Below are 14246 nucleotides of genomic sequence, written 5' to 3'. Positions count from 1 at the left end.
GGTGGATTATGGTGCATGGTCTAGAGCAAAGTGGTCCAAGCAGCACAAACGGTGACATTTCCTGCTGGAGCTCGCTGGGCTTAGTGCGCTCGATTCTGCATTTCTTCCTTCCTTCCTTCTTCTCCTGTCTTTTTTTCCTCCCTCCCTCCCTGGTTTTGCATTAAGCAAGTGTAATTTCAAATAAAATTCTCAGTTGAATTATGTCGCCATCAGTTGAAAAACAAAACAATAAGAAGAAAGCAAGGTGAGGGGGAGCGGATGGAGCCTTGCTCCCTGCCATCGCCACCATCGCCACACGCTGGACATCACAGATGGTGACTATTTGAGTGGGAAAATTGGGCTGTAAAATGAGTGCCTTCAAAAATGTCAAGAGTAAGTGCCCTTTTGCAAGCAAACACCGGCTTGAAAGAGTTCCAACAGCTTGCCCAAAGCCCTTCATTCCATGTAAACTGAGCTTATGGGAAAATCTGTCCCTAAGAGAGGTTCTGAGAGTTTCAAGAGATGCTTGACTGGGAAGAAAAGGTGACGTGCATCTTGAGTATTCTGTGGTCTATGCTTGAGAGTTAGGCATCAGGATTTGGGTTCTGAGGTACGGAGGCTGAGTATGTATTTTGTGGAAGACTCACAGATCAGGAATGGAAGCAGGCAGTTGAATACCCAAGTTTGTCTAACTGTTGACTCTTCCTGGGTAAGATCGAAGATAAAGAGGAATGATTTATAAGACAAACAGGTTCATCTTTTGTCCTTAAACTGTCTTCTAAAAAAGACACACAGTCTGCTCATGAGATGTGTGTTTTACAAATGATTCAGGAAGGGCACAGAGTGCCTTTAGACACACAAAGGATGGCAAAGGATGGGCGGTAACACAAAGCACTCTATTTACACTTACATACTGTGCAGATCCTGAGCTAACCTTGTAGAGTGCATGGAAAAGATAATGCAATACACCCATGAAGTAGGGGCTGTCACAGTACAAGTTTGAATAAAAATCCAAAAGTGTAAAATGAATTCCCAGACTAAAAGGCTCCCTCCTTCTTTGGACATGCTGGGGAAGGTTAGAGAAACCAGGAATGTATAGCATTCTATACCTTAGCATAGCTGACTGACATTAAGCAGTCCTTATGGTCTTTAGGGCTGTGAGCATTCCGCAGTGTGGCATCTCCTCTTGGCTATGTTAAGAGGATGATGTGGGGCTGCTGGGACCAGTGTAGTGAAAAGGCCATGGAGCCAACCTCATCTTTCCTGTTACAGAAGGTTTGATTGTCTAGAACTTTGTGGGACTCAAGAGACCCGAGTAAGTAGATGCTAAATAAAATCTAGGCAGGGAGAGAGAAGACAGCTGTTGCAAAGACTTCTGGGAATTTCCTGTGACTGTTTCCTCATGCATGCCCATCCTCACTGTTACAAGGAGATCTGTGTCTGCATGTCAGACAGAGGTGGAGACCAGCTCCAGGCTGCATAAGCTCAGAGTGAGGGTCAGCTGAATATATGTGGCAAGTGGCTGGCCCTAACTCTTACTAAGGACCTAATGGGAAAACTGTGTCAAGCAACCAGTGCAGAGGGGACAGGAAGGGAAGGAGCTGACTGTGATCCTCACAGTTGTTCCTAAAGGTGCCTGCTTTCCCGAGTCCCATGTCTTGTGCACTGGACAGTGGCACATACCTACAGATTGTATCTGTAATTTTTATGTTGGGGAGCTAGGTTCCATAATCTTAGCCTGATCTGGGATTATGGTGTAGGCAGATACCAAGGGTGATTCTCTCTATGGGGACATATGCCATTACAAGTGGCTTGTGAGTGTGCATGTGTGTGTGTGTAAGGGGTTCACGAATTCATAGTAGACCTAAGTTCACAACTGCTTAGGGAGCACTGGAGGTCTCCTCTGTCACACCACTGACAATCATACAAAAGTAGGCTTGTGAGACCCATTTTGCAGGTAGTGAAATAAAATGTCCCGGACAGGAAGAGTTTCAGGCTCTATAAGTCACTCATGGTAATAATTGCCTCCGACTTTGCCACCCCTAATTTCCTTTTCTAAAAACGTGAATTCTGTTTGTTACACATAAAATATCTCACTCATTTTGATCATGCACTCAACAAATCTTTCAAGGGTCAGTCTTCATGGGGAAAATGCTTTAACGGCTTTGTGTCTCAGCCTCGCTTTGGTACATGGTCTCTGCCAGAGACTCTGAAGCTCATGGACGCTTCATCCTGCTTGGTTATCTCAAAGATGCTTTCTTGTTGCTATTGCTGCCCCTTAGCTGTTCATTCATTTGCGGCTGTGCAGAGAAGTTTCCCGTCAGCGCCACACGGGACACACACACACACACACACACACACACACACACACACGGGCCTTGCAGTTGATGGTTCTCTTCCTGATTTGTTCAGCCCATTAGAGTTCGTGTTGAAAACAAACAACGCTCTAATGCCAGGCCAAAATAAAACAACAAAAATAAGCGAGGAAGGCAAAGACTCGGGGAGATAAACATAGGTACACTAATGAGTCCCCGACTGGTTAAAGCAAACACATTTCTATTCCAAGAAAAGAGGAAGTAACATTTGTTGTCACTAAAACTCTTTAACTTTAGCAAAAATAAAGAGTTGCTCTCAAATTTATTATGGAAAGCTAGAAGTACCATGGCTAATTATTTCCCAGGTGCCTCTTGCCTGACTATAAAAATGGAGCTATTCAAGAGCGAAGTGCAGCAGGACTGTCTTTGGACTTGATTCCTGGCAGTGTCAGTCAACACTCACATAGGCATCTAGGCTGTGGGGTAAGCTCCACCTGGGTGCAGATATTAGTCTTATTTATGTAAACTTGGACAAAATGCTTTTGTCAACTGGCTTTGGCTGGGTAATAAACCACTGTTAACTCCAGCGCCTTAAGAGAGCACAATGCAATTTGTCACAAAGTGAAGGGCTAGTCTTTCTGCTGGTGCCACCTTGTTTCTCATGGTACCAGATGGATCTTATGTGAGAAAGCCCTACTCTCTGCAGCAGCTATTCAACCCACGGGCAGCCTGGGGTTACTGGAGAGTCTCAGAAGTTGCAGAGGGGAAGCTTGTCCAGCAGAGACTTCTGGCCCATTAGCTAAAGTGATTCACATAGCCACGCTCAACTTGAAACCTAGATTTCACTTCTCGAGTGGGTGTGCACCCAGGGCATTGTGAAGAGCTTGGGGATTATGGTAATAACGATCTGGCACACGAATCTAAGCTTTGAGATCATCATAGTCTCACACGGACATAGGATATCCTAGTGCCTATGTACATGGCTCCTATGGTGAGCAAGTGAAAGAATGCATATACAGTGCACAGTACAGGGTTCAACACACATATGTGTGTGAGAGAGCTACTTGGCTCTCATGTGCAAGACTCTGGGTTTGATCTTCTGCATGGCATAAGAGTGCACATTTGCAGGGCTGGAGAGATGGCCCAGAGGTTAAGAGCACTTACAGCCGACCAGCATTCAGTTCCCAGTACCCACGTGGCAGCTCACAAACTACAGTTTCACCAGGCATGGCACTCTCATCTGGCTCCCTTGGGCACCATACGCGCAGGGTACACAGACGTACCAGCAGGCAAAATATTTATACACATTTTGAAAATGTGATTAAGTGTGAGAAGAGAGAGAGAACAAGGAGGTGGGAGGACTAAGAAGAGAAGGACAATGTAGGGAAGGGGTTGGTGACAAGTCTTGAAATCTAAGACTATGAGGAACTCTGAGTCATGCCTGCCTGTAATTTCCTAGCATCTCAGCATTTTAGAAACACTTCATGCCAGGAGGACAGCCTTTCCTATTTCATATTTCAAGAGTTTTCTATTTTCAGAAATGCTCCTTATGTTTCCATAGTGGGACTGTAGATGAATTTTCCTTTCCCTAATTTATACATTTTTCTATAAATGTATGAGTGGAATTTTTTATGGTGTTAACCATCACCACCACCACAACACTTCACATATCTCAGTTAAAAAAAAAAGATTTATTTATTATTATAAATAAGTACACTGTAGCTGTTTTCAGATGCACCAGAAGAGTGCATCAGATCTCATTATGGATGGTTTTGAGCCACCATGTGGTTGCTGGGATTTGAACTCAGGACCTTTGGAAGAGCAGTCAGTGCTCTTACCCATTGAGCCATCTCATCGGCCCACCACATATCTCAGCTTTAAAATAAGATTTCTTTTTTAAAAAATTCTTTTTAGAATTCTAAATTCAAAAAATTGTTTATAAAGTTGGCAATTTTCAAAACATCCTTTGTCACCTTCAAGATGGGTCACTTGATATTTTTTCAGTTTCCTGATAATTCCCTGGGCGTGTTCCAGGCACATTCTTGTGTGTTGTTCTCAGTGTTCCAAGATGCTGGTAGTTATGCTAGGACAGACTTCCATGGTGTTATGGTGCGGGTTTAAGTTCTACTGGACTCTACACACTGAAATCTGGGTTCTGCAAATTGAAAACAATCTTTGTGAGTGTAGCGCTGAAGTACTAGTGTTCCCAGTCTAAGAAGAATATGTAATCACACACATTTGAGCTGATGTCATCAAGGTAGAATGAATGCTCACATCTATTCCAGCTGCCCCCCAACCCCCAGCATCTGCCAACTGTGTTAGAAAAAACAATAATCATAGGTGCAGATGGGGGAGGGGTCTAGTTAGCATCAGATGTTCACTTGCCAGAGCCTAAAATCTCCTGGGGGTGGGGGTGGGGGAAGGAAGAATCTTAGCTGAGTAACTCTCTTCCCTAGGTTTTCTGCTGGGCATGTCTGTGAGGTATTTTTTTAATTGTTAGTTAATGGAGGAGGGCCCAGACTACCATGGGTGGTGTCATTCCCTGGGCAAATGGTCCTGGGTTGTCAAAAGAAGCTAACTAAGTATGGTGCCGAGTGAGCAAGCACCAGCATCCCTCAATGGCTTCTGCTTCAAGTCCTGACCCGAGTTCTCACCCAGTTTCTCTCCCTGATGGACTGTCCACCTAGAATGGAAGCCAAACAGGCTTTTTCCTCCAAAAATTTGTCTTGGTCTGAGTGTGTCTCACTGCCCCAGAATGAAACTAGATGAAGATCAGGCTAGATTAAATTTTTTCTTTAAATAATGTATTGGGTGTATAAGTGTGTGCTTGTGTATGTGCCATGGCATGAATATAGAGACCAGTCAGCTCTTTTACTACCATGTGTGTTCCAGGGACTGGGACAACGGGCTTGGCAGGAAGCACATTATCCACTGAACCATCTTCTCTGGGCCAAAGTCAGACTTATCTGAGAACTTTCAAAGAACTCTGAAAAATGCTTCTATCGTTGCCGCTGAAGAGCCAGATCGACTATGATTTCTTGGACATCTGGATGGTTAGTGTGAAATCCCAGATAGTTGTTTACAGATCAAGTTCTTCTGTGGCCCTGGGCTGGGCTCCGATTCAGACTGGAGGCTCACAAGCTTCAGAACGTGTCATTGGTTCTTTTGCTGCGGACCTGAGGTCACCTCTCCTCTGTCAGAGAGAGAGGGGAGAGAAAGACACACACACACACACACACACACACACACACACACACACACACACACGAGGTCAGAGGTTAGTCTCAAGTGTTGTTATTCAAGGATGGCCCATCTTGTTTTCTTGGACAGAATTTCTTACTTGGCCTCAGGCTCACTGGGTTGGCAGGGCTGGCTGACAGCAAGCAACTGATGTTCCACCTTTGTCTCCATATCAGTAGAATTATAAGCACCCATCACCATACCCAGCTAACTCACATGCATTCTGGTGAATGAACTCAGGTCTTCGTGGTTGTGTTGTAAGAACCTTTCTGATTTTAGCTCTCCTGTCACCTCTTGTTCCAGTCCTCTCCACAGTAGAGACTTTGAATCTAGGCCAGGAGTCTGAAGATTTTCTACAGAAAGAGAAAGAGAGTGAGTATTTGAGGTACCAGCAGTTGTGGCATTGCAACAGCAGCTGCGCAGATTTGCCATGGATCATGCAGAGAGCTGTAGTATAGGTGGTGAGCATTGCTGTGCCTCTGTGCCTTAGGAGAACATCCAGGGTGGGGAGGCTTGTTCTGAAACTTCCTCCCCGGCTCCCTCTCTCCCTCTCCCTCTCTCCCTCTCTCCCTCTCTCCCTCTCTCCCTCTCCCTCTCTCCCTCTCCCTGCCCCTCCCCCTCTCCCTCTCTCTTCCTCCCTCCCTCTCCCTCTATCCCTCCCTCCCTCCCTCCCTCCTTCTCCCACTCCCTCTCCCTCTCCCTCTCCTGCTCCCCCTTCCCCCCTCTCTCCTTCTCTCTCTCTTGTTCTTTTAAAAGTCAGGTTTTACTCAGTTCTTCAGAGAGCCTAGATTTATATGCCATACTACCAGAGAATGTATGGGTAACTGTGATGTCTTTGTAGAGGGAATGGAGTCTTCCAATGTGCACAGGGCTGATTAGTCAGGGATGTGATAAAGGGGCAGATTTGGGCGATAGCAGTTGGAATGATTAGCTATGTTCTAGATGGAATGGGGTGGAGAGACAACAGGACCAAGCAGCTTTTAAAATGTTTGAGGGAATGGCTGTGCTGAGTCAGACTTGAAGATCTTTGTATAATTTAGGAAAGATAATTCTTCCATGTGAGTTGGTACCAGAAAGTTTGGGTGCTTATTAAAATATAGGTTTCTGAACCCCTATATTTTGCTTGGGGGCCTGGATAAAAAGATAAGACTGGGACCAGGGAATCTCTATTTCTAAGAAGTTAGTGGGTGACATTGCTGCTGCTCTCTGGAGGCCATGCCTTAAGAACCATGGTGTCAGGCTAGTCCCCATAGATGGCTATCGGGCAACTTCTGGTTTTCTGAGAATTTCTAGTGGATCAGACGTCTTCTGATTTTCTGAGAATTTTTAGTGGCTCTGGTTTCTTCTGCTAGAGGACACGTTGGATATGTAGTCCTGATTCTTGACTACAGCTAAGGACCATGACTTCTTTTATTTCTTTCTGGGAACAGATTTCAGCATACCTAAGTGACCCTCAGTATTGATACTGCTATTACCCTCGTGATTGTTATTATTATTATTATTATTAAGTAATTAGTGTGTGCATGTGATTTGTTTGTGTGTGTATTGTGTGTGCGCACGTGTGTGTGTGTGTGTGTGTGTGTGTGAGTGTCACAGAGAGATAGAGTGAGAGAGTGGGTCCCGTGGCAGGGATACGGGGATCAGGGGTAGCTTTCAGAAGCTTCTTTTTTCCTTACATTGTGGGTTCTTCGGATCAGATTCACGTTGTCAAGGTTGCAACAACTGACAACCCACTGATTAGTCTTGCTGGCCCATATTGTTATTTTTTCTACTGTTAGGGACTGATCCAATGGACTCATGCTTGTTAAGCAAACACTCTACCACTGAATCATACCCTCAGCCCAGCATTATTAATTTTTGATATGAAACCCATCTACTCATGTTAAATAAATTGATCATGTTTATTGCCCAGGGACGATGAGGCTGGCCAGGCTCTTGCACCTAACGATGAACACTGGACTACTGGGCATTTTCTGGATCGAGTTCTTTCCCAGCTCCCCTTGAATTCCCCACACTCTGCCTCACCCCCGCTTGCTTTCCTAATATGCCCAGCCACATTTTAATGGCTGAAGTGGTTTGAAGCTTTCCCCCAGAGAATCAATTTTCACCCTCAGAAAGGGAAGCCCCCGGCCTTCAGCAAGGAGCCTACTTCAGTGATAAGTTTTCTCAGGGACGGTTGCCCTGATGGCATTGTGTTAACTTGGTCACCAGAAGTGTATTTGTTGTGGGGCTTCTCTGACAAGACCGGCACTGCCGACGAATTGCAGCGGATGGCAGACTTCGTCAGTGAACGGCTATCCTTAGCTAGTTAGCCGGTTGGAACATTGGGCGCTAATGGCAGGGTTTCATTGAGAGCACATGCTCAGGCAAGTAAACTAATATGGAGCAACTAAAATGATTCTGGTTTCTTCCAAGAAAACGGTGTGCTTAGGAAGCACAGGGTGCTGGCAGTGACAGCTGTTTTCCTCAGAAACAAATTTGTCACCAAGACTCCTTCACGGGTGCTTTAGGGCAATAGAAGTAAAACCAGCACAGTGCCATCCACCCACAGTATCCAACTGAGGTATCACAATCTGGGGAGACCTTTGAAACGTATACGTATATTACACTTATCTGCAGAACTCTGAACAGCACTGACTTCGTCCAAACTGCTTCTGATGCTCAGAAAGACAACAGAAATGGCAAACCTCTTGCCTGTGCCCCTGGTGAACTCCTCACTGAAGTCATCGTTTACTTTTTGTTTTGGTTACCTAACCTCTGACTGACTGTAGCAGCTAGGGGTAAGGGTGCAGGTGTGTGTGTGTGTGTGTGTGTGTGTGTGTGTGTGTGTGTGTGTGTGCAAACTGCCAGTTCCTGGTAGCTCTCTGCCTTGGAGCCAGAATAGAGTCCACTGGCTTTTCTGAATTTGGTCCTTACTTTAGAGATATAAGGAGATATGATTGGGCATGGGAAGGGGCTTGGACATCAGCCTGAGAGAAGGGCAGTCAGTGTATCTCATAGTACATGCATGTCTGGGATCGCTGACTTGGCTGACTGCCTGGAAATGTCTGTACCACCCATCTAGCTCTCATTTCTAAGAGGGAAACCTGAAGACAAAGTCTCCTGTTCCCCACTGGAAACTTGTCAGACTTGGAGTCCTGGAATTCTAGAATCAGAATGTTCCAGTGTCTTTAAATGTATAGACCACTTGATGATCATGATGTTGTGGATTGCCCTGGTGCTGTTTGTATTTTGATGCTAATTCTCCATCCCCAAGAGGGGTAGCCTGGGATGAGGAGTGAATCACATACTCAGGACTTCATGGGACCCTTCTAATGAATAAAGAAACAATCACTGGGCGAGGAGGTGGGACTTCCCGGTCAGACAGAAGGATGGCGGGGCAGGAGAAGGATATAGGCTTTTGGATGGGAAGGATGATGGAGCCAAAATGCAGGTAGCAGAGACCCCCAATTCAGGTAGAGGATCTGTTGGAAGAATTTAACTTAGAATGGCTTACAATTAGGATGCATCTAGCAATTGTGTTGCCTTTTGAGTCTAAACTAAGATTGTGTGGCGTTTTCTTTTATACAGTGACTCAAATGAGTTCTAGAGAAAACATATGATTGCAGGGCACCCCAGCCAGCCACAGGAATTTGGAAGTGTGGGGCTGGTATGGAAACAACCGGTCATGAGAACTTAGCCAGCTGGGTGGAGAGAATTTGGAGCTCTGGGTCAGAGAATCTCCACAGGATGAGAACAGGGCTCGTGCCTTCTTGGATTAACTTGGATTGATTTTTTAATATTTCACGCTACACTATGTAGGGTTTTTGTTTTCTTTCTTTCTTTCTTTCTTTCTTTCTTTCTTTCTTTCTTTCTTTCTTTCTTTCTCTTCCTTCCTTCCTTTCTTTCTTTCTTTCTTTCTTTCTTTCTTTCTTTCTTTCTTTCTTTCTTTCCTTCCTTCCTTCCTTCCTTCCTTCCTTCCTTCCTTCCTTCCTTTCTAAGCAGTTTTAAACTTTGATTTGGTCTAGTTTCATACCCCAGTAATAATTCATACCTATAGTTGACATGCACAAAACAATCATTCCTCTTTGCTTTTCTGTTTGTTTTTTTCCATGGACCAATCCTTTTATAGCCCATCTTGATGGAGCCTCCATTCATTTAGCTAGTGTGTATGTCTTGAGTGCTATGGATGCCTGCACACTTAGGTATCCATGTATATATTCTCTTTCTCTTTCTCTCTCTCTCTCTCTCTCTCTCTCTCTCTCTCTCTCTCTCTCTCTCTTTCCTGTGTACCTGGTAGTAACAGGTTGAGATGAATGAGTTTCAGGAATGAAGAAGTATGGATCCCCAAGTCGTCACATGGAGGAAAATAGAGGAGAGCCTGTCAGGTCTGCATCCTGGTTCACATGAGAGAGAAATAGGCGTAGACTGTCTTAAGCCTGGGACTTGGCAGTAATTGTTCTGAACAATAAACTGTGTGAAAAAGTTTGAAGATATAGCAAGGCCTAGTGCATCTGTTCATTATCTCAGCACAGTTGGCAGCTAGCAGCTAGAGGAAAGCCTCTACTGTGGGTTGGGGCCCAATAGGGATTATGTTAACCACAATAAACTGGATGTCCTTCTCAAAGCACCTGGGAGGCATGGGAGGATTTTGTGCAGGGTAGTCAGATAATCGAGACAGAATTTCAGAGATGAATGCACATTGGATTACACATGATGTATCAGAAGGGAGACTTAAGGCCAGAGACCAGGTATGAACAGCTGCAGTGGTCAGGGTAAACTATGGTGAGGATCCACATTTCGGAAATTTTTTTACATGGCTACTCTTGCCAATTCCTTAAATAAAGAGTATAGGTTGGTCGGGGGAGAGAACTCAGAGGGTGAAGCACTTGCTGTTCAATTGAGGATTTGAGTTCAGATTCCCAGGACCCAGCTACACACACCTGTCATCCCTGTACTAGCTGAAGTAGTAGGGCAGGCACAGAAGGATTGCTGGGGCTTGTGTCTGCCAGCTTTGGCGAAAAACAGTGAGCCCCAGGACCACTACGTCATGCAAATAAGGCAAATAGTGATTGAAGACATCAGATATCCCCTTTTGGCCTGTGTGTGTATGCTCTGTAGACACATGTATATGCACATACATATACATATACATATACATATACATATACATATACATATACATATACATATACATATACATATACATATACATTACATCTACATCTACATCTAATACATATACATATACATATACATATACATATACATATACATATACAACTCTCACATAAAAACAGACATTACCTTACTCAACATTATCATTTGCCAACAAACTATGGCCTGTCTGTATTTATGAAGGCAATTTGGATGGCCTAGAGACATTCCCATTTATTTATGCCTTATCCATGACTGCTTTCATTCTCCTGTGTCCTCAGATATTCATTATCTTGTCTTTTAAGAAAGTACATGCTGGCCCTAATTAGGACAGCTGTATAATCTCTACTAAGTCAGGTAACACTGAGGAAGAACAGGGAAAAAAGAGTGTAAGGGCTAGGTTGGGTCAGAGTGTTGTTAAACAGTGTTCTGTACCTGCCAGGACCTTTTGTGATCATGAATACATAGTAGTAGTGGTTAATTGTCCAAGACTAGCATAGGACTGGGCCTACCATCACTTCATAATGCAGGAAGGAGGGGCTCATAAGAGTCCTCCCCTCTGTAAAGATGTATATGGGAAATGACATAACTGAGAGGTTTGGGGGGAAATGTTTTGACAGGCAAGATTGGAGAATAAGAGAGGGCAATAGATGTGCGAATGTCCAAAACTCAATGAAATCAAGTGTGAAATTGTCAAAGAATTAACAGAAGATAGAGCAAGCTTGCCGATCCCTAGACAAAACTGTATGGATGGACAGTCACTGAACTATCACAGCAAGTTCACAGAAAGCCATCATAGCAAGTTCACACTGAGCCATCACAGCAAGTTCACACTGAACCATCACAGCAAGTTCACAGAGAACCATCACAGCAAGTTCACAGAGAACCATCACAGCAAGTTCACACTGAACCATCACAGCAAGTTCACAGAGAACCATCACAAGTTCACACTGAGCCATCATAACAAGTTCATAGATATTGGCTAACTGTTCAAGGACTGGTTTATGCCAACTGACTGGAAATCAATTATTACACACCTGTGTGACAATGGTGCCATGTTAGAAGTAATTTCTTCTCTTTTCCATCCATTTCACTGGTAATTTCATGCTGGAATAGAAGATGTTTGTGTGGTTGGTGAGACCAGAATGGGATAGTTATTGCTTCTCCACTGAAAAGGCCTGAAGGCCTAATGGCTGACAGGTGGCATTTATTGTCTTTATTTAGCCAGGCAGTGGAGAGCAAAACAAACCAAACTCTTAAGTTGTTTTTCTGGTATCTCAAGTCACTCATGTGCAGATTCTAGCATTTAGATGTGATGAAGTTGTGTAAAAAGCCTGCTATGGTCTTGGGTTTTGTGTGTGTGTGTACATATACACATAAAGGTCACACAGTTATGTGCCCAGTCCTCCATTTTAACTATGCATCTTAGAGTCTGATCTTCATTAGTAAGTGGACTATCTAATTCCTTCTACTGTAACAGAACTGGCATTTTGATCTTTATTGGCTATTGATACTGACTTGGAACCTGGACTAGAGAGAAAGGCCAATCAAGAAGCTCCTTGAAAGGCCTCTGTGTGACAAAGGTTTAGAAATCTGAAGGGAGAAGCCCAGCCAGGGATTGAGTGATGGTTAGCGTAGTGTAGAAGAAAGCTTTGGATAGAGTGGGGCATTTAGACTCTTACAATCTGTGACATCTCTATTACTGGTAGTCACAGGTGTGTGTCTTTATCATCATCATCATCATCATCCAGATGCTGTTTGAGCGAGGCTACTGTTTTTGGCACTAGGAAGTACAATAAATAGAAGATAAAAGGGTTTTTTTTTGTTGTTTTGGTGTAAATACAGTTTTTACTTTCTTTTTGTGTGTGTTCAATATATGTGTCTACATAGTTGTATATGTGTGTATATTTATGTGCAGTTGCACATGTGTACAGTGGTCAGAGGAAAATACTGGATGTCTTCCTCTATCACCCTCTACCTTATTTTCAGAGACCAAGTCTCTCTTGAACCCAGAGTTCAGCAATTGGGCAAGGCTGGCTAAGAGTGATTAGATAAGAAGCTTCAGGGATCTGCTTGGCTCTGGTTCCCCTCCCTGACATAGGCCACTGCCCTTGTTCCTTTATGTGCACACTGGAGTTATGAGTGCTGGTCCTCACACTCACATGGTGAGCCTCTTCTCTGAGCTGCCTCTTCAGCTTCCCTTTTTGTCTGTTTCTCACAGGTCAGAACATTGGACCACAATTGCTGGTTCCAGCTGTTGAGTTGAAAAGAAATTGACAAGTTATTGATCAGCTCCTTCCAATTCTGTTCTTCAATCTCTTTGACCTGTACTGGGTTCTAGCTTCAAAGAAGAAACAGTGGCAAGATAGTTCTGGTATCAGGAAGTGTGCCTACCAGTGGAGTTTCAGACTGGATCTCTCTTGTTAGCTATGGAGCCTTCTATACTAGGGGTAGATTTTAAAGACTTGGCCTGGTGTTCAGATGTGGGAAGAATTTGTGAGTGAGTCTAGAAAGAGGAAGAACAGGCCTTTAGCTATGCAGCAATACCAGCCTCTTTGTTTTATTTTTATATTAGATATTTTCTTTACATTTCAAATATTATCCCCTATCCTGGTTTCTCCTCTGAAAACCCCTATCCCCTCCCCTCTCCCCATGCTCACCAACCCATCCACTCCTGCTTCCCTGTCCTGGCATTCCTCAACACAGGGCCATCAAGCCTTCACAAGACCAAGAGCCTTTCCTCCCATTGATGTCCAACAAGACCATCCTCTGCTACACATGCAGCTAGAGCCAAGGGTCCCTCCATGTGTGCTCTTTTGTTGTTGGTTTAGTCTCTGGGATCTCTGGGGATTCTGGTTGGTTCATATTGTTGTTCCTCCTATGGGGCTGCAAGGGGTTCTTCAACTTCTTCGGGGTTCCTGAAGGGGTTCTTCAGCTTCTTCGGTCCTTCTCTAGCTCTTCCATTGGGGACCATATGCTCAAGTCCAATGGTTGACTGTGAGCATCCACCTCTGTATTTGTCCAACTCTGGCCTCTCAGGAGACAGCTATATCAGGCTCCTATCAGCATGTACTTGTTGGCATCCACAATAGTGTCTGGGTTTGGTAACCGTTTATGGGATGGATCCTCAGGTGGGTCAGTCTCTGCATAGTCTATCCTCCAGTCTCTGCTTCTTTCATGGGTATTTTTTCCCCCTTTCTAAGAAGGACCTAAGTATCCATACTTTGGTTTTCCTTCTTCTTTAGCTTCATGTGGTCTGTGAATTATATCTCAGGTTTTCCTAGCTTTGGGGCTAATATCCACTCAGAGATAATCAAAGAATTCTCATTTGAGAAGTACTGAATGGCTGAGAAGCACCTAAAGAAATGTTCAACATCCTTATATTTTTGGTTGCAAGCCTAGCCTTTAATGGCTGAGCCATCTCTCCAGCCCAACGTTCAACATCCTTAATCATCAGGGAAATGCAAATCAAAACAACCCTGAGATTCTACCTCACACCAGTCAGAATGGCTAAGATCAAAAACTCAGGTGACAGCAGATGCTGGCAAGGCTGTGGAGAAAGAGGAACACTTTTCC

Source organism: Mus musculus, chromosome 18, assembly GCF_000001635.26.
Source record: "Mus musculus strain C57BL/6J chromosome 18, GRCm38.p6 C57BL/6J".
In the NCBI taxonomy this organism is placed as follows: Eukaryota; Metazoa; Chordata; class Mammalia; order Rodentia; family Muridae; genus Mus; species Mus musculus.
The sequence above is the reverse complement of the archived record's forward strand: the minus strand, read 5'-3'. Positions refer to the sequence as shown.